The sequence below is a fragment of the Sinohyriopsis cumingii genome, chromosome 6 (genome assembly GCF_028554795.1).
Source record: "Sinohyriopsis cumingii isolate HCF-2022 chromosome 6, ASM2855479v2, whole genome shotgun sequence".
Classification (NCBI taxonomy): domain Eukaryota; kingdom Metazoa; phylum Mollusca; class Bivalvia; order Unionida; family Unionidae; genus Sinohyriopsis; species Sinohyriopsis cumingii.
In genome coordinates this window covers 60,722,994-60,744,984 of record NC_142966.1, presented here as the reverse complement: position 1 = coordinate 60,744,984, position 21,991 = coordinate 60,722,994, and the positions used below count along the sequence as shown (strand labels likewise).

At 36.5% G+C, this 21,991-nt stretch overlaps 2 long non-coding RNA genes across 3 annotated transcripts in view; one reads left to right on the top strand and one right to left on the bottom strand.

Moving 5' to 3' along the window:
* Nucleotides 1–16,624, bottom strand: part of LOC149797052 (uncharacterized) — a 59,360-nt gene extending 42,736 nt beyond the window's left edge. The window contains exon 1 of the long non-coding RNA XR_016421766.1: nucleotides 16,142–16,624. This is a non-coding gene — a long non-coding RNA (uncharacterized LOC149797052). The remainder of the gene's footprint in view (nucleotides 1–16,141) is intronic.
* Nucleotides 1,064–21,750, top strand: LOC149797051 (uncharacterized). Of its 2 annotated transcripts, none has more exons than XR_016421768.1 (2): nucleotides 1,064–1,181; nucleotides 21,436–21,750. It is a non-coding gene; the product is annotated as an uncharacterized LOC149797051 (long non-coding RNA). The 2 variants fall into 2 exon arrangements; XR_016421767.1 differs by lacking the exon at nucleotides 1,064–1,181 and adding an exon at nucleotides 2,857–3,027.
* The last annotated feature ends 241 nt before the right edge of the window (nucleotides 21,751–21,991 follow it).

Sequence of the window (21,991 nt, the reverse complement as noted above, 5' to 3'; positions counted from 1 at the left end):
CAAACTGACCTTTCACGCTGTCTGAGAGAGCAAATCAGAGTTTCTTTTCTTAACACAGTAACTTATTGATCGATAAACGGTCACTGCCGTTGATATTTAAGGGCATATTTCATTGGCTGGTTGATAACCTATATTTTTGTTAATGTTTATTCAAATGAAACGAGAGTATCATAACGCAAGCAGCGAATGGAGAAAAGTGACAGCGTAACGGATTTTCGTCAATGGCTTGCGACGATGACATAGGGTAAACTGATCTGATCAGATCTAGAAACCTAAGCGGCACAAATAATTTACACTCGCTTATAGGACAAGCATAACTGCAAATTGTACAGGCCCAAATCTGCTGTTGCTTAATACGCCGGCAGACCTGGGTCTGTGCAGTTCGTTAGAAATAATCAGTCGAACAAACTACATAGACCCTGATCTGCAGGCGCATAATACTACGACAGATCATAATATTTGTTGTTTGGAGTCTGATTCGTCTTATAAGTGAGTACAGATGGTATATTAATTTGATATCTTGCTGCATGCAGTATTGAATCTGATGAGACTGACTCGTAATTAATATTACATAGCCAGATAATTCCTAATTGCATTTTCATTAGCATGTAAATTGTAATTCATACTACATAGCCAGGGAATAATTAAAAGCATTTTCATTAGTATGCTAAATTAGTACATGTATTAAACATATGTTTGAAATACAAGATACAATTTTAAGATTCTTTAGGCGTCCATCATATGCCACAATATCCAAATTACACTTTATGAAAATGAAATTGGTAGTATAATTCAGTAAATTACAACAAATAAGTGTATTTGGAAGGTATACTACCGTCTTTACTCTCTTATAAGTTCAGTCAAACTGCAAATAACAAAGAGCCAGATGTGCCTGCAGATCTGGGTCTGTGTTGTTTGTTCTACTGTTAACTCCTAACAAACTGCACAGACTCAGATCTGCCGGCACATTATGCTACGGCAGATCTGGATCTGTGCATTTTGCAGTTGGTCTCGTCTTATAAGCGAGTACAGACGGTTACTTTTACCACATTTGCAAGGGCTTCCAAATGAAAGGGATGGGTCTGTATTGACGAAGGTGGTGGAGTGTGTGCCATTTCATAGTTGGTTATGATTTTTGTGCACTACAAACGTTATGGTGAGAGATGATTACTCGTATCAAGGTATGAACTTTTTGTTGTTGCTTTCGAGTTGAGTCAAATGTTTATACAGTCTGATTTGCATTTACGTCCCAAACACCTTACCGCCCGTAGGTATTTTGGTAAGCAGATTCTCTGGAAAGTGATACACCTTTTAGTTCTACTGTTGGACACTTTGTAATCAATTATGTCCTCTGGCAATGGTATCATTCTTCTTTTATCTACCAACATTCCATTCACTTGATTGATCAGTGGTAATTTCATTTATCAGTTTAGGTGATCAAAGCATATGATTTGTGCAATCGTTATGGCAACGATATCACTGCGGGAGTGTTCATTAAATTTTCCGCCACCTTGCGCTTGCGTAAAACGTTAGAAGGTTAGGCTGTAATAATTCAGTGGAAAATCAAGAATTGCTGATTATATTTGTATAGGTTGTCACCTCTTTAAAGTGAGTTTACGGTCCATTAGCGAGCAATAGCTGTATGGGGAAACATCTGTTATATGGTCTCAGCGGTATAATAAGCGTTGGGCTGAATTGGAATCAGACTACTTCGTCATCCGCATGTGATGATGATGATGATGATGAGGATGAGGATGAGGATGATAATAATAATAATAATAATACCAATCAGCCCCGAAGCCCGAATAATATACAGTCTTTCTTTTAATTGCTTTGTTGTTTCCGAATCAAAAAGGTCTTTTTCTAGGCTTTGTTATCGCTTGGCTTGGTGGTGCTGCAGTGACAAGGCGGTTTGTGTGCCAGACTCGCAAATGAAAACCTAAGTACACATGCGTAACGAACTGTGTTGGCAGGACGCATGCTTGTCGTATGCTGTGCACCCTGGTGTAGATGAATACCAAAACCGGGACCGAGTTGGCTCGCTAATTTTCGGTTCATGGAACAGAGTTGAATAGCTATTGGGTTCGCGTTGTCCTAAACCTGAACCGGCTTAGCTTGGGCCGGTTCATCTTTGGGCTGAGTTGTCCTCTTCCATTAGCTATACACAGCATACGTGTGATACTAGACTTGTGTTCACACAAGTTCAGTTTCAGAGTACAACAAAGATGATGTATGCAATACTTTTCTTTAACCAATTGTTATGTTTTTCAAAGCACGGACGTCATGGAAAACAGCCCTTCGTACATATACCGGGAGCATGCCTTTAAACGATGGACAATAACAGCTAGCTAAATTTCTCCAAATGAAAGGATAAATTGAGAAAATACAACGAAAGAATCCGTCATAAAAAGAAACTATTGATTCGAATATTCGAAATATTCGAGCACAATCAGTCAACATTTTCCATGCTCCTGCAGATATTATCATGGTTTGAGACGGAGTCTTTGCTCAAGATTATTCCATATATTATAGTCACTATGCATAATAATGTAGAACTGTCAGAAATATGTATGGTCATGTATTTAATGCCACGGTGCTATATACGCCTCGTGAAATTATGCCACATGAATCGTAGCAGTACCATTTACTCCTATATCTCAGACGTTATGAAGCTTCCTTAAATTACATTATTGCCGGGAAATGATACACCCTCAGCTGCACCTGTACAGGTTGTCCCGTTTTGCAACCTTTCAATAGGTATGTGGTTTTTAAGTAGGACTTCATATACACGGACTTCATTGTTTCCTCTGTTCATTAAATTGTTTATCCATTACAATTCTTCCCAGTGTTAGTTTTCACAGGCTTCAAGTATTCTCACTTGCTTCAAGTTTTCACAGGCTTCAAGCATGCACATTACACTGGATTCAAGTTTTCACAGGCTTCAAGCCTGCACAATACACATAATTCAAGTGTTTACAAGCTTCATGTCTGCATATTACACAGGATTCAAGTGTTCACAGGCTTCAAGTAAGTTTAATTTCACCTAATAGTTTTGTAGGTCAACGAAATAAGCCACATAGTACCGCTAAGCAAGATAACATGGAGGTGACGTTAAGGTTCATTCAAGTTTTAAGCAATGCTTATAAAGATTTATAAAGATAACATTTATTGAACATTTGTCTTTAATAGAGATATATTTCACCAAAGGAGTGAGTTTGATTATCCCTATAATATTTCATTTGCGCCGTTCATTCCGCACATAAGGACCGAAGCTGGTTTTTATTAACTTTAACTACAAGGCAAATTGATAGCGGTTGTTTCACTAATACAGATATAACTACTGTTCTGACACCTTGGAAACCAATGAGGAAATTATCTATACAGGTATAAACGTGTTTGCACGAAGTGAACTGGATAAGCCAAAATGCATTTTTATGAGTATAATATACACAAGTTATTGAAATATATTACACAAAAATGCATGAGCACTCTTGCTCCGTATTCTAATCTGTGGATATGTTTCTTTCAAAAACAGCATTCTTTTTTGGTTTACATATATTGTGCAGATATTAACACATGATTAATCAGTTTTTATTAGGCAAATTTCATGACAATTGGAGGGAAAATGTCAAAATTGTAAAGACTTTAATTTTTGCAAATTTTATAGTAAATTATTTTTACTTGCCTCACCCAGTTGGACATGCTTTCTGTCATACCACCCGATTGCGCAACTATTTAATCGGTTAGCAGTCTGTTGGAATCTTTTACGCAATAGTTGATTGACAGATGCCACCTTTGATCGACGGATGAGTTATGGGTTAGTTTTCCTTGATTAAATGCAGTTGTTTGTTGTTTTGTGGATCATCCTCAGCTGACTCAAAACCATCTTCAGAACGATGAAGCCGCCTCAACATTTTATGGTATGACAAAGACATAGAACTATATCCTTTAACTATACCCATACCAGCCTTGTAATCAGCCAAAGAGTACTCTCGCGCACGGTTTTACAGTACACTCATTGCTCAGCAACAGAATCGCTCTCCTTCTCTCCGACATTTTTAGGCCACTGTCTTGTACATATCTAACGTCATATGCATATATCTGCAGGTGGCATATGCATTTTGAACAGCCTAAACATAATTACTTTGAGGGTTGGCAAAGCTATAAAAAAGGGGGAGGGGGAGGGGAGGGGCCGGCTGGTGTAGGGTGCTCGCCTTGACAGATCACTCACACATCACCTCTCAGTCTGAGTGAGTTTGACTCTCGCCTCGACTAGCATGGGTACTTGATAAAGCTTGTCACTAGCTTCCCGTGGGGCTCTTCCTCCACCATGTACACCACGTAGAGCCTATCATGTGCTAAATAAAAATGTTGTTAAACAATACAAACCACATCAAACCTTAATGTGGAACACTGCTGTCTTTCCCATTGATCACGTTCAGAATTTTGTGTTCGACCTAAAGGAGAAGCGGTGGCTCAGTGGTTACCGGCACTGTACATATTTACAGTCTCTAGGGCCGGCACGGCCTCGCGATCGAAAGGGTGTGAATTAGAATCCTATCATAGGATCACAGTTGGTTGCCTACCGTGACATGTACTTGGACCCAAAAAAATCTACTTCAAATGCCTTGGCACTAAATAACCTACTTGTGCTGCTGTGCTGCAAAAAACGAAATCAGCACAAACCTAGTAAAGTGTACTAAGCTAAGAAAAAATAAAAACCAATCATCAAAGTTCAGTACATGTTTACAGTCTGTAGGGAATGCGAGTCGGTCACTGAGGGTAATCAATACCGTATGCATGTATGTATGTATGTATGTATGTATGTACCAGTGCCGGATGAAGCGGGGAGGGGGCACAGAGAACACTCGCACCGGCCCCCACTCATTATGGACTCTGGTTGCCGTGGATAAAATTACACGTGTTTAAATAAATCATACGCAAGTCTAAAGGGTCTAATATGTCGGCTAATATAGCTATAATAATTATACACATAAAAGACAGTTTAAGGACTGATTCTATGGTGTATGTGTAAATCGATAAGGGCCCCCTACATTAAGTGCCCTGGCCCCCATCAAACCCTTACTCCGGCCTTGACATTTACTATATGTACTTTATGAGCATGTACATGCTTATAATAAAAAGCCATTGAATTAAAACTGAACATACAGTGTTTTGCATTCATCAAGGTGAATGACTGCTTTTATCAATGCCTAAAAAATAACAGGACACATCTCTCGACTTCATTCCCATTTGTGAACTCTAGTTACATAACCGACGAATTAGTCATCACAGACACTCATGACACAGTATTTCATCTGGCAGTCTAATTTTATACAGCAATGCACTTTCTTCTTTTGCAACGCATTTCCAACTCTTCCCCCCCCCCCAACCTGAAAGGGTGACCTCCCTACCTACTAACACAGACATTATGACACCGATCACAGCCATAACTCAGGTAAATGTTTACTTGAGGTTCATATCGAGAGAAAATTAAACACTATATTTTTATATTGGTTTCAAGGTATGCCTTTTCCGACAAAGAGAAATCATAAGGTCAGATTTAATTTTAAGTATTATCAGGTGTGAAAACGATTGTACATCTAACAGATACCGAGAGATTGGTAGAGATGTTACTAATTATCCAGCGTTTGCGTTAATTAGGATCTCTAGAGATCGTATTAAATTAGGCAAGATACGCCTCGTTGTTGAAATATCAGCTCAGAATTAATCTTATTGAAATTCAGACTTTCTGTCTTAAACCGTAGTCTATATTGGGAAAGTCTAAATTTGTATTTTCGGGGTTTAGTGGAAGGGTAATCCAGCTAGTTAACTAGCTATAAAATTAAAAACATATTCCAATTATACAATCAACCTCGCAAACTTAATACGGATGTTGGTATGTTTTGATGAATTGTATATTCAGGGATGAAAGGTACAAATCTAAGAAAATGAGCAACATCTTACTCCAACTAGATTTCACAAACATTATCCAAACTGCACGCTTATATGTATCAAGCAGTACTGGACGACATGCGTGATGGTTGATACTTTTTGAAGTTTTGTAAACAAACTATGGTAAGATAAAAGAGACATTCCAGGATGACTTTGGGTTTGTTTGTGTAGCTAAATGGATATGCAATCAAACCTCTTGAAAGTTATATATCTATGACCTAATTGAACTAAGATTATCCAATAGTGAGTGTAATCCATATTCCGCTGTAGAGAAAACACGCTTTATACTTAATATACACACAAAGCTACTATTATATAACAGTGATACTATCTGAGAGAAAGGGATGAAATATGCACACATTATCAAGGGTGTATGACAAATGGGGCGAACATTCCTACCATTCGGCTCTCGAACTTGTCGAAAATATGACAAAATTCCATAGAGGAAAAATGAAACGGTCTGTTCATACCATGTTGCTTCAATAAAACAAATCAAGACAAAGAGACATTCACGTTTTCTTTGGTATAATCTCATTCAAATCACAATAAACGTTTCATAACACATCAGAATTGTCCATTTTTTTTCTTTCTTTTACTGTATGTTTTTTCAGTGTCTTCCTCTTTACTGATTTCTGGTTGTATTGTCTTCTTTGATTTCTTTACGGATATACGTTCTTTTGTTTCTGAAAAAAAATCCTTCTCTCACTTCTCCTGCGTGCTCTCTTCTCCTGCGTGCTCTCTTTCTCTTATGACACTCTGAAGACCAATGTATTTTATCCTGACGATGATAGCATGTATTTTTACCTTTGTCTCTATTTTCTCATGCATTTATTTTTTCTTTGACTTCGAGGATAATCACGAGTCAAATATCCTATCTCTTGACAGATAAAGCAAATATCTTGATTGTTAACTCGATAAGAACACTCAGTCAGTAGTCTTATCTGAAGTTTACTTTCGAATGACTCTCTGTAAATCTTTGGCTAGAAGGATGATCTGTTTTGTAACTTTCATCTTCTTCACAATCTGAAAGCTAAATGAAGTATATACGCGAAACGATCACACTTTGTTAAGAAGAATCCAGAATAAAAGCCACGACGACGACGACGACGACTTGGCGTATCGCCTCATATGCTAGCTGAAGTCTTCGTCCAAGTACATGACAGTGATTTTGAAGATAACATGAGTGAGTCTGAACTAAAATCATCAACATCTGCTTAAAGACCAATAGCGTCCAGATCCATCAAAGAATGTCCTTCAGCTGCCCCATAAGATTAGTTTCACAAATGTATATGATATATGGAGCTTAGAAATGGCTTAAACCCAAAACAACAACAACAACATTGTCAAACTTTTAGATACGTTCATGTTTAAAAATTATTTGTATTTGTGTTAGATAAAATTCTGGTTAATATTACACATTGAAAAATTAAATGGTGTTGTCTTGTATTTTGACTGGATAAAAAAAAGCATGGACATGCTGTTTAATATTACTCTCTATCGATTTGTTTTCCTTCACGTCAGCGTATCGAATCAAAAAGATGTTTTCAAATCAGTACTTTTTTCCATATAGAGCAGTGCGTTCGCCAGATTTGCCATCCACCCTTGCTTGTGCATAATTCTGTTAGCATATACTTCATCCCCTTCGTATACATCCTACCATTCTTATGTGATAGGTTGCGTATATTTAAGTATACTGTGTTAAAGCACTCCTCCCCATTTTGTTTGCTAGTAAGTGTAGAGGGTCTTAATCACTCCGTTTAAGTCTTTTGACCCATGGGCCCATGATGGCCGTGTGGTCTAACGTACCCGCCTTTACCGAAGACTGCCATCTCGGCGTCTCATCTCTGTCCGAATGGGTTCGAATCTTGGACTTGGGTATGTGAGAAAGCTGCTGTTAGCTTCCCGTTGGTCGGGAATTCTTACCGGGATTTTTCTGGATTCTTCTTCACAAGTTATTCTGGCCGCCATTTCGCCACATATTGTGGCCACCGTGTATCTTGCGCTGAGAAATGGCTTTAAACTAAAAGACAAACTTTTGACCAAGCGTCAAGTCCATGTAAGTCTGTGGACCACTTTAACATAGGATTTCCCGTACGTACCTCAATCTGATTAAAATCAGATCTCCACAATCCTACGTGAAAATCTGACAGCGACCGTTTAGTGGTCATATTTTTGTAACCTATGTCGTTACCGGAATCGCTAATTTTATCACCCAATCAGATAAGTCATATTCCTTCGTGTTTGGAAAACTGAGCAGTATGGCTGAAGAGCGTCGCTTTGTGCTGAACGATTTGATTAACTTTTACATTTCTGAAAACTGCATTTCCATAGACTAATTCAAAGGTTACCAGAACATGATCCCTAAAATGGTTGCTGTCAGATCTTCAAGTAGGACAGTGGAGACCTGATTTTAATGAGATCGATACGTGCTAACTAACTGAGATTAGCAACTTCGAAGAATGTTACCATTTAACCCCCAACCCCCAATTTTAAAAATATGGACGCATATATAATTATGATATGACACCCTAGTTACATCCTCATAAAAGGCTATGTCACCCAGATTATTGTGATATAACACCCAATTACCGAACTACAATATCGCCTCTGCTAAAACAGTAGATTGTAAACTTTACCCAAGGCATTCGATTCAAGAATGTATTAATTGAGTCCTTTACAAAAGTATTTTCCTAATGGACACTGCTAAAATTAATTCTGCCTCGCATGGACTTCTGTATCCCAGTCTTAATATTTTGTCTTCACACAACCCTAAGATTAGTACTGTCAATAACAATATTAGAATGGTGGACTTGGTCATGGTTGTTCAGCACATGTACGCATGCTCTGTCAAAAAGCAAATATTAAATTAAATCGAAAAATGGCTCTATGTTACGTGTCTTTAAACCTGGAGTCGTGATAAGATCTCTTTTAACAATGATAGTATCGACTTCCTAAGCAATGTTAAGTTTTAGCTTTATCTACTTTATCTAAGAATTTCTAGGTCATTTGCTTTAAATTTAGAACTTCAACTCACCATTTATTATGATAAATAGGAAGATGGATCAACAACCCGACAGATAAATGATTGTCTACTCTTTGCAATCCAAATATTCTGGGTGATGAGTTTAATTACATATTGTACTGCGTGTACTTCGAGGAGCAAAGAGAACTACGTGTGTCTGTAAAAATAAAATTGCATGCAATAACAAAGAATATTAAAGTAGGCGACATATTATAAATTTCAGTTCTTTGTTTACTTCCCAGAAAATGAACGCATTTATCTATATAAATGTATTGGAGTTGCTATGGTGAAACTCAATTCTGCATCAGGTCTTCACCTTTTAATTCACTGGTCGCATACAGTATTATCAGATTTTGACACAAAACACAGTTATTAGCACTGCTTATGCAAATTTATTATTCTAACATGATTTACATGTTTTGGTGCCAAATCCACATTTATCAGACATAAATATGTATATAACCAATATATGAATGATATGTCCTACTTAATGCTATTATATACACTTCCTTCATGTACAGAGCACTTGTTTTAACAGGTGGTTATTGGCGTATTCGATGTAATAGACGACAATGATTCATTTGTGTTGTTACACAAATGGTCATTTATAAAATTCTATATTCTTTTGTTCTTGTTGTTTGAGGGTTTGACGCCGTTTTTCAGCGCGTGATAGGCTATACATGGCGACCATTATAGCTGATGAAGGAAGAACCCGGGGAAGACCAACCCACGGGAAGCCACCAGCATTTTGAATTCTTGATCTGTTAGAAGGTGACCTGAGCGGAACTAAAAAATAGATTGTACGACACTGAATTGTAACCTAATGCACGGGCACGCATTGTCTTTGCATCATTTAGTTTAAGAATCAATTAATATAAATTCGAATAATGTACATAAATTTTTTAATATTAGCAACATTTGTGTATTATTTGTTCATTTCAAATTAGTCCATCCAGAAAATGGTACTGTTTCATTAATAGATGTGAACAAATTAGCTCATTAAATTTCTTGAGCAATTGGTAAACTAACACCATAGAAAGTAATTAAATAAATTACAGGTGAGTGTGATACGTGTGAGTTGCATCTTTAAACTTAGATTAGCGACATTCTTTCAAACAACTCGGGTTTCTATTTAACTCTACTTGTGCAAACAGTATTGCTCGAGACCTTAAGTTTAAAGTCTAACCAGATAGATATATTCCCTTTATGACTGTGAATATCTCTTTTAATGAAAGTTATTGTGTTTTAAAACTGGTCTGCAATGCATCATAAAATACAGGGGAGGTTCTGTGTTTTTTCCCTTATGTTCGTTTGTTTTGTCTGAAAAACTGGAAGCAAAATACAATGCAGGAAAATATACACTTAAAGCCTACCAGCTATTGTCTTCATTGGTTTATAAGTTTGGTCACTCAGTCACCATGCTCACGGTCACGCTATCATATCATTCAAATACTGACCTGGTGTGTGCTAGGGTCTTAAGGTCATTTCGAAGACATATTGACCGCATTCAACATAATCATGACCGGCACAGTGTAAAACCTTTCTTTCACTTAACCTATGGACATGGCTTGACCTGTCGATCCACAGGAAGCTGACCTCATGTAATTTTTGCTATTCTAAAACGTTAATCAGTTTAAATTTACAACAGAAACGTGTATATAATCCAAGATGTATTGGAAACATATGAAAATGAAAAATATATTAATATTGGTGGCGTTATATTAAGTACAGCATTGTGCTACTATGTTGTTAATACCTTATTACAACGTTAATACCTTACTAAGAACAATAAAAACGCCTTATTTAAAACTGAGATGCTTCCATTTTAGTGAATTTTTTTTCGGTCGCCAGATTATGTGAAACAAATAATCTGTTGACAATTTCCTTTTTTTTTTGTTAACCTTTGGCCAACCGTAAAGTTTAAATCCTGTAAATTTATTAAATATTTGGAAAAGGGTCTACTAATTTACACTTCATTTTCAAAAATAAAAAGTGTATGAGAAATCCTCCGTATTTGTAAATACCACACAAATAAAAAAAATAGCAAAAATGTAATTAAGTATCATATTGTACACAGCGTACCATAAAAGTGTATTTTATTATCATAACTAAAATTGTTGTTTGTTATAAAAATAAATTTTACTTAATCAAAGATTTCCGGTATTAAAGTGCATGAAATAATATAATAAATAAGTAGGGTATGTGGGATGGAAACCATGTTGAGGGCCCAATGAGCGAAGATAATGGAAGCTCCTACATTGGAAGCGTTTTCAGTGCATACATTTCAACCATCTGGCTGTAACAAAACTTGCTCTAGCAAACGTCACAGGTGGTTCGTGTTCGTTTTATTCGATGAGTCAATTAATTTGAATCTAATTTTGCAGATAAAATTTAATTATTAACAACATTTATAAGTTCTTCGTTTATTTCGAATTACTCATGCAGAAAACGGTATTATTTTTTAATAGACGTGAACGAATTAGCTCAGGCACTTATACACTTTGCTAATAAATATTATGTCCTGATCAGTTGGTAAACTTGCTGTCTCCGCCACTCACCCCACCCCAACATGGATCTGCCACTGATTATCTTTGTGCCGTCATACCGTCTTCATCATCACTAGCATTCTTCTCGTGTTTCTTTTTCTTTTCAGAAACTAAATTACAGCTGAATTATCGACTCAATATTTCTCGATTTTATTAAATACATGTTTTTGTTGGGGGCTGGGGAGAATTAATGTTGAATTTGATTCCATTAGAAAATAGACTGACATGTGAGTAACTACTTTTGGTGAGTAGGCATACTCGTTTTGACTGTCTTTGTCAACGTTATCAGGGTTTACCTTAGCATATATCAAGAGAAGAGGGCGGTTTCCTTCCGTTATTTAGTTGATCATGGTGCCTCACACATGGTTCCAAAAAACAGTTATAAACTGTCCCTATTGATGAACTTCCTAAATTCCAATTATGCTCCATGATATGAGTGTATTTTGCCCTGTAGCTGTACGGAACATTTAAAGAGGGAACAAACTGATGGCATGCCATTTACTGTGCGAAAAAGTTTAAAATTTCTCATACAGTAATGAATACAAAAGGAATACAGTTGAAAAGCAGAATGCTCATATTTGTCACAAATCGTGTTTTTATGAAATATGAATCTGTTGACATTTTGTTGTCTAAGTATCCTATATTTCAAAATAAACTGTAAATTTCTTGATTTTCCATATAATTTCACAACAATTTCCAGTTACGAAGCATTTGGTATACGGTAGTATAGGTGCTCATGAACTATCAATCTTGGACAAGTTTTACATATGGTTTCATCCTACCTTTATTTGTTGGCACCGCTCTTGTACTGAAAGATCAGTATCTACGTTTTGAAGGGGTGTTTTCAGTGGACTTTTCACAATATGCAAGCCGATGATACCCAAATATTTTGCATCGAATAAGATAATACGTTAGCGAAGAACCACTATTGTATGACTGTCAAAAGAAACGGGTGAAACCGTTACTTTTCTCTCATTTTCACATGTTCCTTCGGAGCTAGAAATATCGACACATACAGCTAGATTATTTTCAGTATATTTGGTATTACTATGGTCGTCATCAAAGGCGGACAACATCGATATAAAAAAAATTCGGACCACATAGACACATGGTCGGCCCTAGAATAGATGTCAGTAACTGGCACACCAGGCTAATCACGCGCCCCCGCTCCCGGACGATAATTTCTCCGCACATTTGACTTTCCCCCATTTTAAATTGCCGCCCTAAGCAGCCGCCTAGTACGCCTATATGGACGGGTCGCTCATGTCTAGCCAGTAGGAAATGCATCAAAAGGATTTCTCAGATATGTGTTTTTCAAACTTTATTTCTATTTCTGATTCAACTGTAAGATAACATGTTCATTATCCTGTTCAAACATATAAACCTTTTGCTGTTGTTCAACTCTTTAAAGGCATAAAAAGCTAATTTCGAAATGTGGGGTACACTTTTATGACAAAACGTACTGTCGCCACAGTCTTTTAAAGCATGAAACAACGAAAAAAGACAATCCTGAAGTGATTCAATGTTTGGCCGCAAAATGTAGCAAAATCCGAATTCCGGGCCAGAATATAATTCATTTTCTATTTTTCTTTGTCGTTGTATTGTTTAATAAACCATTTACTCAGTCCTGTACCGTTTGCATGCAATATTGCGCAACCTTATGTTTCTATGGCTGAAATGAAATATATACCCTTTCCTGATAATGCTTTCAGCACCCTTTGGATTCTCCGGCAGGTTCGGGGAACTAGAAACGGTTTTATGCATACTACGGTATATCGTAAACGTTGACTAATGGAGACAGGAGCTGCGGTGTAGCAGTGGTTAGCATGCCACGATTGCAAGAGTACGATCTCGAATCCTACCATCGAATCAGCCCGGTAGACCACAGTAGTATATCTTTGGGCAAGACACTTGATTCTGATTGCCTGGGCATTAATAATATACTTTTGTTGTGCCATAAAACACCAAACTTCGTATTGTTTCTTGATTTTTCGAGCTCTAGCCCTTGGGTACCATATCGAATGAAGCAAAGCTTATTGCGTATGACAGAGGACAATGAAAATAGTTCCAAAGAAATGGCTCACTACGTATTTTGTTGTGATGACTTGCTAAAGTCAGTAGATTATATGTGTTGATTATAATTTGAACTAAGTAAAACATTCTTAAATGTGTTAAACAAATATTTTTGCAAAACATAAAATTGCCCACGGTCACTGAAGCACTTTTGTTGTCTAATCTTCATTTGTGGAGAAGTGTGTTTCTTTTGCGAGTTCCTTTCATGTACTCGGTGAGTTAGTAGTACATTTTAAGACTTGCAATACCAAACATGGACTTACCAGGCTCTCTTCATTAAGGACAGCATACTGCATTGTTAGCGTGTAAGGCAAACCAAACAGGGACCTTACCAGGCTGTCTTCATTAAAGACAGCAAACTGCATTGTTAGCGTGTAAGGCAATTTTCCTCTAACGGAGGGCCTTTTCTCTTAGGGCAAACTTCTTGATGGTAGGCAAATGCTCGCATCGTTTGGGACAGCGTTGATTTTTGTTCGTTTTTTTTTTAAACTGTGCTCTTCAATAAACATTACCTGCCCTAAGAAAATACATATTTAATCCATATCATCAAGTGAATAGGTCGAACTCAATATCAGGCTTAAGACATTCAAGTAATTAAACCGCATATCTAGGCTGCAGAAGCCACTGTTTACATATCTTAGTTGGCAAGCTCTTCTATGTGTGAAACAAAATTTGCATGCATTGCTCTCGGCAAACTACCTCTCTCGACTGTTGGATTTACAATAAAATCAAGTTACGCCAGATAGTTTTAAGTCGACAATAGACCATTTCATTGGCAATTTGTAAGTGCACAAAAATGAATGTAAGCAGATAACCAGGTGTTATTATTTGTCTTACAAAAATTCACTAAATTCAGGTACTACGCACCTACTAAAACTTAGCTGATGTATCGTTGATTAATGATGCACCAGATGCTACTCCCTAAAATCGCGAGTTTCTCTCCAAGTTGCACTTACTACCTTCCTCGGCTGTTTACACTGAAAAATTTTAAATGTATTTGGTTTCAGAAACCTTCTAATGAAAATGTCCCTCTGTCATTTCCATCCACTCCCCTCCCCTCCACTCCCCTCCCATGATCGTGTATGCTTATTCTTTCCATTTTCAATGCATGCGAATCATCAGCACAGAAAACTAAAAGGAACTATGCAAAATATTTATATACGTAACAGTATAACGAAAATAAATAGTACCAGTGGCGAAATTCTGGGCATTTTTGTCTGACATAATACGAATAATTTCTTTAAATGCATTTATTAAACCACGCTGAAATGGAACAGTAAATCTAGTAAATAAAAAACGGACTTTACGTCACCATTGATTCTGCTGTTTTAGCCATGGCTTCAATCTTAGACTTGCACGAGAACAACATGAATAATACGGTTATCTACTGTGGACTGAATCTATATTTTAACGTAATATCGCAAGCAGGTGGGTCATGCGAAACAGTTGCTATCTGATACCAGATAAGTGGCAGAAAGGTGCAAACATCAAAGTACATTTTTATTTTAAGTACATAGGTTGCTTACTGATATTGCAATTATAATGAAGTTGAAGTACATATGGCATTAAAAGTCCAATACATGTTCTCGTCACCATTTTAACTCATATCTCTATTTCATACAAACACACACACACGCACGCGCGAGCGCGCATTTCGTACGTGTAGGTATGCACGAATACAATGGATTATGCAGAATCTGATATCTGTAAGACGTACCTAGAGAAAACATTCAAAGATACTTGGTACAAATACTGTTTGTACGCACTAGAAACTTTAAGACACTTATCATCTCAGCTGAAGTGAATTTTAACATAATAGCACTAAATGATTTACTGTGCCCAGGGCTACCGTATCAGAAGTTACTAGCATTTGCAAGGAAACAGTGGCTGATTAGTATTCAAAATTCGAAACACTTCAGGGCGTTCCGAGAGAACATCATGCAAGTCGAAAACAAAGGTGTCAGTCGTAAACATAATAAATGACAAGAACACGTTTGAAATCCGTGACGAGCAGGTGATTACGATGTAAAAGCAATGTGTATTGGTGTTAAAGGTTATTCCAGACTACAGGAGATAACAACTATAAGCATGGGTTAAATAGTGTGGTGCCCTGTCATCTTTCAAAGGAAAAACCTATTTGGAATAGTATTATAATTTTATCGTTTCTCTGTATCATACTAGGCAGAATTTGTATCTTCTTTGTACATCTACTCTAAATGGCGATATTATCATTCTTTTGAATGCTGTTATTTGACAGCTTATAGCATCTTCTTTATAGAACTGTAATTTTCCAAATGAACACGAATTAACTCCCAAATAGCAAGGCCCATTTAAGGGAAATCTGGCATGCATATGAGAACGAGACTTGATCCGTGCTAGACGTGTTATTGCGACCGTTTCATATTTTAAAACATTGTTGTTTTGAATTTCACTTCTCGTGAGTTTGTAAATTTGTCCAGTCATGTCAAATACGAGTAGATGGTCCAATAACAGGTTTCATTTTTTCATCGAAAGAAATATATTTAAAGAAAGAACGTATACTTACTGACTGCTGCTGTTCTTCGTCCGTATGATTGTCTGTCTCTCTTTCTGCTGTAACAGCCAATCATTTAACTCACGGTCATGGGTTAGCATGCATCAGTAGTGGAGATAAATTGTTTAGGTGCAAAGATGAACTATTTCATCAATTTCTATCACTGATTCCACCTCTTGAAACCACTCTGCGAATATTTACCCACTACCAAAAATGTCATCAAGCTTAAACTACCGCTCAGGTGACCTGAGTGGTTAGAATGTCCGCCTCGGTTACAGAATGTCGCAGATTCGAACCTCGATCGAGATATAACAAAGACTTATAACAATATTACTGGCAGCTGCCTCTCTTGACCCTCAGCATTAATGTGACTGGGTGGGACATGATTCTAAATGTCTTCGGCATGATGCCCCAGTGCTGGACGTCACTATAAACTGCCTAACTGCACACATCGTAGCGATATGACTGAAAAGTTGTTACAGCTACGTTAAAAATTCAAATCACACACACACACACACACACACACACACACACACGCACACATCAAGCTTAAACTTATGAAACCTAATGACCTTAGGTGAAAATGTTCTTTACGTAGCTCAGTGTAAGGCTGTCATGAAATATTTTAACCCGAGAATGAACTCTGTTGAAGTTAGAAGGGCCTGATCCTGAACTAATAATGTCTTGCTATGATGAGTCTCTGAGGAGCATACCGAGTCTGCGTCTCGTGTTGGGCAACATGTGCATCACATCATTCGTGTAGATTTGGAGATTGCTTATGACAGGAATTTGTTATCCAAACAGCTCACCGTTTGGGCCTAAAGTTCAGAACAAGACAGGCCATATAATTGCTTGCTTTCGCGAATGATCTGGAGGCTATTATTTGCAAGGATAATAATTCTGGAAAGGGGTTAAGCCGGGATAATCCCAATGACTCGCAGCACGGGGTCTGGCCAAAGTACAAAGAAATCGGGTGCATTGAAAGAAAACAGCTAAAATGATGTACCCTGTCAAATTTATTGAAAATGGCACAGTTGTTGTGCATGGTTTTCGAAACAAGAAACACTTTTTTGAGAAGTAATTTGTGCTGGAAGCGGTGAAACGTAAGAGCATTTCTCACGAACATGAGTCCCAGCATATTATTAATACTAACAACCAACCAAAGGTAACTTATTCAAATCAATATGTATGTATTTTGACGACATTGCATATTTCCATCGGTTCGCGGCAATCGGACAAAGACAACGTTTGTGATGCAATTTTCTCATGACGAAGGGACACAACCTGGTTTTCCTATGGACAACGCCTTTGATTCAGCTTCAGTGCATGCGATTCAAGAACAACAGTCAGCCGCTGTCCGATAAATATAATAGAGATTAAGGGAAAATATATACTTAGCGGTGCTAAATGTGCAAGGCTTATCCACCAAACATAATTTTAAAATTTCAACTGATTTTCGATTGTTTTTGCGCTAGTATCTGATTCTCTTATGAAACCCTGACGTGGACGTGAATAATTTTGAATATTTTTGTTTGCAGCGTTCAAAGAAAAATCCAAACGCCAAACGGATTCTGGTGGACATTACTTTATGTAGGTGAAACTGAAAACAGACTTTTTTCCATTTTGAGAATGTTTTTTTTGTCCTTTGATATGTATTGCCAAATAGTTCCTCGCATAAATTTGAATAATGCTGGAATACTTGAGCGGCTTAATAATTATATTGTACAAATAGAGTGCTGCAACCCAAAAATAGTACTTGACTTGTTGGCGGTTCGAGAAACCTGCAAAATAAAATCCGTGTTCAATGATTATAGTAAATATTGAACCCTGACGTGTTCCTGAAGACGAAGCGGGGTCTGATGCCAAAGGCAGTCGCATAATATAAATACGCCAGAGCACGAACGTCTGGATCTTAAATGAAAGATTTGGGTCAGACAAGGTCACTGGTGAGTTTAAGTGCGTTAATGGCCATGGCGTGGTGTAATTAATTATAGTTTGGCTAGTCAGTCGACTTTCGGAGGATGATTGAATTTATTATTCATTAGGCTATTGCATATTCAGATAATTTCTGCATTTCATTTACTATTCATATTTATTACTCCACTCGTTTTATTTCTGTTTGGAGATAATAGATAACAGCTTGTAGAATACGAAAGTAGTAATGAAATGAGAATGTAATGCCATGTTTATGATATTACACACACACACACACACACACACACACACACACACACACATATATATATATATATATATATATATATATATATATATATATATATATATATATATATATATATATATATATATATATAACATGGACTAGAAGACATATCTTAATATTTGATTTGCATGGTTATTTAAGGCTGTAACAACCCGCGTTACCCGGCGAGGAATGGTTCGGACCATTCAGTGACCGCTACAGTTTTCTCAAGCAAGTAAAAACACGACCCCGTACATTACTGGGACATAAACTAACCGGATATTGACAAGTATTATGAGAGGGATACATATATAAAGTCATTATTTGCAAAATTACGTGATGAGTATGCTACATAAAAATACTGAAGCTGTTAAACAACATATTATAGAAAATGTTAGTTATATAAATTATAAATTTATAAGTGATAATATTAGTGATTTTTAAAAATTGTGTGCTGCGTAATATATCCATTGTTCGAAGTGTTCGAAGAAATAAAGGTCATCCAACCGACCTGATATAGTGACGACGAGAAGCATGGACTAATTTTGCAATATTTAAGTCGTTACAGCCCAATACACTCTTTTAATGAATACATAAATGGATTTTAAGATAAGCACGAAGCAAAGTGGATGTGGATAGTACAAGCAACAGTCTGGTCAAGTAATTAATGCAAGGCTGGAAGGTTTAACAACGCTAAGGAGTTTTGGAGATTATTGAAAGAACTGCATAATTCTCCTAAATCAAAGATTAATCCGGATGAATTGGCTTGATTATGCATATCAAAACAGACCTAAGCACCCCTTTTTTTTTTACCCCTGATGAGGATATTGTAGACTTTGTATATACTATTTTGAAATATTATTTACATTTAATTTTTGATGAGCTAAACAAACAAGTACCTTACGAAGAAATATTGCAGTCACATACAAATAGTTGCATCCAGTTACATGCAAACAGTTACAGTTACTTAGAAACTGTTATATTTAGTTGCATGCAGTTTTATACAGTTACAAACAGTTACATACAGTTACAGTTGCATGGAAAACAGTTGCATACAGTTACGTATAAATAGTTACATAGAAAACGAAACCCCTTGACCAGTTACATAAATTAATGTTTCATTTATGGAAATGACAATGTTACCATTCTCAATCACTCTTTTTGACCCTACTTTATGACATGGGGTTTTTCCCACTAAATGGTAAAAAGTGATATAGTCGCAATACATTACTTCATTTTGGCATTGATTACTTTTGTATAATTACGTGTAATTTTGTATAATTACCGATAGGTTGATCTGCAATAAAATATTGGGTAATATACGTTAAAAAAAAAACATATACACGGAGTACATTCCTACAGTTGCAGAACCCTTTAAAGTACACGAGTTCAATTATTTTTACTAATTCTTCAGGTGTTACTAATTGATGCGCTAGAGTTTATGGCACATCTGTTGACGACCAGTGTGGTGTTAGAAGTGGCAAGAGTACTGCACACTGTATTGTTCTTTCAAGGACATTATCGATGCTTTTGATTTTGTCGTCATAAAATGTATGATACATGCCGATACAAATATGATTTATGGATGACACTTTACATATTATAAAATCTATGTACAAGTCATCCAAATTATAGTAAATACTTGCAGTTTGTCAGATTGTTTGCTTTCTAATAATGTTGTGAGACAAGGAGTATTATTTGCTCAGTTTTGTTCTCTATTTGTCACAATGATTTAGTGATGGAGTTTATGAATAAAGGTGTGTAAAGAATTAGCATGTTAAGACTTGCTATGTTTTCATGCGTAGATGATATTGTTTTAATGGTTTATATCCAGGTAGATTTACAGTTCTATTTACATATGATGGATATTTACAAAATTCTAAATAATAGGGCGGTGTAAAGTGTCGAATTTTGAATAGATTTGAACCTTAAAGTTGAATGCATTAAGCATTAAAATTTTATCATCTTTAAGCCAGTAAAGTCTTTGCGAAAGGTCACTTCGCCCTTTCTTCTTTTCTCCTCTCATTTCAGTGTTAAAACTTGAAAGGCTAGTATGTATGACTCAGTGAGATTTGACCAGGGCATTGCAACGCTGTCCTGAGAAAAAACATCTGCGCTACCAACCATAACCGCTTGATAGGAACCCATGTCAAATTATCATTTTCGAAAGGAAATTGAGATGCACCGTAGTTCAGAGATTCTACACTGTCTAAATCTTACGAAAGAAATGATTATCTTGAGATAATTTAGGAACCGCTGCTTACGATTGACCAGATTAAATTAAGGTGTATATTTTAGAATTAATGTGAATTTAAAGTGACGACCTTGGTCGAAATTCTCTAGTCCTAGAATTCCTGAGAGAGTAGTTTGGATCCGCGGAAGCCTAAAACGAATAGTGCTTTCCTCGTTAAACAAAAAAAGGGAACCAGGACACTCCTTGTAAGAAAATACAAGGTTTAGTTCTAGGACGCACAATTTCTGAAAGAGAACAGCAATAAAACACGCAATTTTAATTTCCACGTAATTTTCTATTTTTGATTTTTTGTTTTATGCAGATGTGTTTGGTATTACTAGGATCCATATTATGTATCGTTTATTCAATTTCATAGAATACCGTTGATGCTAGAATTGTTATGCTATTTATCTCTTTACTTTTACAGTTACTAATTCATTCATAGTATTGACGATTGTATGCTATGCATGTTTTCATATGTGTAGGATTTCATAATGTTATATGAAATAATTTCCTCTGTCTGTTAGGACGATGCTGCTTATCATGAGTTAACGATAATCGCATATTTATATCTGATTTTGTAATGTTTAAATTAGTTAGGGATTGCTGTGAACTATAATTTTGTGAATTTTATGCAATAGTAATCGAGCATGTAGTAGCGGAGATAAAGAGATACGGTAATGTTGAATATACCGCTCACGTGTTAATTTATGGCCGGTCGCTGTGAAGCGAGGGTGATGTTCTGTCGGATTAGTTCAGAATGTATGTAGTGTTCGAATAGTTATTTATGCTTCTGATAATGTGAGGCAATTTTATGTACGTATAGAAAGTGATACGTATAGAGATTTAGGGGTCATTATGTCCTTTAAGGAACAGCTTTCTTGGGAGAGACGGGACAGTCCGAACACGAAATTCCAAAGAAAAGAAGTGACGAGTTCAGAATAAAGGACTAGGAAGTCCAAGAAGAGATGAAGCGTAGAGAATTGGAAGGGTCGATGAAATTGAAAGACCTTGATACACGGTCAAGGGGGGAAGGTGATGCAATCCGTCGTGGATATTGCGCTCAATACAACACGTTATTATGATGAAATAAATCCAAATTAGACACTGCTATTAAATTATGTTGACATAACTTAAGTTGAATTGGAATTGCAGATACTTGTTTTGATTAAATTTCTTTTTTTTTTTTTTTTTCTTTTTTTTTTTTTTTTTTTTTTGTTGTCTAAGGGAGCTCTTATTGCATTATTTCTTCCCAATAGTCTTGCCCAGTTCTCTGTTGAAATTCTATATTTTCCACTCCCACCGGGCTATAATATCGATGGAGGTCGTCCTCTAGATAACGCCAGCCAAATCCAATTAATCACCCCTCTTACTAAGAGGATGACATTACACGCAGTGTACAACAAAATTCTTTATTAGTGAACTC